Raw genomic sequence first — 2,173 nt, 5'->3', positions numbered from 1 at the left:
TCCGTTAAATTCAAATAACAGTATGAGATTACAAAAAAAGAGTTTTAGTTATTAACGTCATAAGACCTATACATACAGGATGTTCGTTTTTCGAGCTGCACCATGGGGATCTCAGTTATTATAAGAGATACGAGGTCGGTTAAATTAGGGCAAAGTTGCGCATTTTTATGTTGAACAATAATCTGAAAGACAATTTAATGTGTCATTTTTAGTTTTTGAATTATTGGAAAAAATGGAAAGTTGTAATTTTCGTTCTTATTTTTTCAGGCGAAAACTAAATCTAGACGTTTTTAACTAGAATGTTTTTAAGACACTTTTTTCAAAGAATCTAAATCTGTCATCGTATTTTCCAAGCCGCTCTTAATAACAGTGTTACATCACTCAACTTTAGATTTTCTTATGGCTGTATTTTTGAAAATTCTTTTTGTTCCTGATTACAACGATCTATCACACAATATGATCAAATTTTACATGCTGATCAAAATTTAAAAAAACGTTTTTGCGAAGAGGTCTTTGGAAAAAACTTTCTTCTCTTGTAATACAAATAACAATAATTATTTTTTTGTATTAAATATAAAACATATCATCTTATGTTTCAGCTAAAGCTTTCTAGACAGCTAAAAGTACTAAGAATGTGAGCATAATGATGTATACGCCGCGCCGGATTAACAACGTATAAATTTGTTGTAGTAATTGTTTATTTTTGTGTTTTCTCTAAAAAAATATGCAAATTACATTGATGGAATCTGCGGTGGCTAAAGTGTCACTCCTATTACACGATCGTTACTTACTCACGGGCAATTGCAAAGAATGCTGTCGCTTTTGTGCCTTTACAATTATGACGTAATTGCGACGGCCACAACATTTGAATATGCAAATTCGACCGAACGATGCGGACGCTCTCTTTTTTATTCAAATTGCTTACAAACGTTTGTTTTGCTCATCTATTCTCAACGTAACAAGGCTCATTGTGCATACCATTGCCGGTCTTCGTGCTTTTATTTTTTTAATTGCCTCGAGGCGCTCTCTATGTTTATTTATGTGGGGGATGAAATTAATAACTTGGGGTTTGTTAGAGCGGCGAAGTTAACAAAAGTAAATCGTTGATGAAATTGGATGGTAATCTTGGTCTAATTTGCTGTGCTTTAATTTTTAACATTTTTTTTTAATTTTAAATATTTTTTTCTACCACTTTACTCTTCCCCATGTAGTAATTCAGAAAAAACATAAATAAACAGCTTGTATGTATTTTAAAAATCAAAGAAATAATCTTCTGATGTATTCAATTTTAATATTAAAAAAAAAAAGTTTTTTACTGTTAGTTATTATTTGGTAAGTATAAACTATTATTCCCTAAATTTATGCGTATACAGGGTGTTTGTGGATTACGAGCAAATATTTTAACCACTAAGAGAATTATGAAAAGTCGAATTGAAGACCAAACAAATTCCGTATCCAAATCTTATTTTTGCAATTTCCCTCTTATGATTTTCACGAGCCGTTCAGTGTTAGTTGGAAGTAAAAATATCAATGAAAATAAATTACATTAAATGTTGACCGTGAAAGTTTTTATACAGAAAAAATGAAACTTTTTGTCCAAAAAAATTATCACTTGTTTACACATGTCAGTTTACTTAGTCGTTAATGCGCTTTCGGGTGAATTGTGCACTTTGATTTGAAATCAAATTGTCAATCAAGTCATTATGGCCAACTACTCAAACGCCAAATTAACTAGTGTACGGACATCACACTTCCAAGACCGATTTTCACTAAATGTTTGGGCACAGATCATTGAAGATCACCAAATTGGACCCCACATATTACCTCAACGTTTAACTAGTGCCGTTTATCTGGATTTTTTGGAAAATGTGTTGTCCGATCTAGCGACACATGCGGTATTTACAAGTGGAGCTCCATCAGATTATGCCAAAGTCGTCACCAATGGATTGAACAATCATTTTCCCTAGAAATGGATTGGTCGCCAATGACCACCGTAGTCACCAGATTTAAATACGTGTGTTTTTTTGGGGGTTCACATGAAACAATTAGTGAATTAGTGTACGCTTCCCTAGCCCGAAGAGTACAAGAAGTACAAGAACCACATTTCGAGCAATTTTTTATAGTAGCAAGTATTGACCCACTAACATTGACACTGATCTACGCTAATGTAGCG

This window comes from Tribolium madens, unplaced genomic scaffold, assembly GCF_015345945.1.
Source record: "Tribolium madens isolate multiple individuals breed KSU strain unplaced genomic scaffold, Tmad_KSU_1.1 Scaffold_91;HRSCAF=231;Tcas5.2_LG7, whole genome shotgun sequence".
NCBI lineage: Eukaryota > Metazoa > Arthropoda > Insecta > Coleoptera > Tenebrionidae > Tribolium > Tribolium madens.
Note: the sequence above shows the minus strand (reverse complement) of the source record.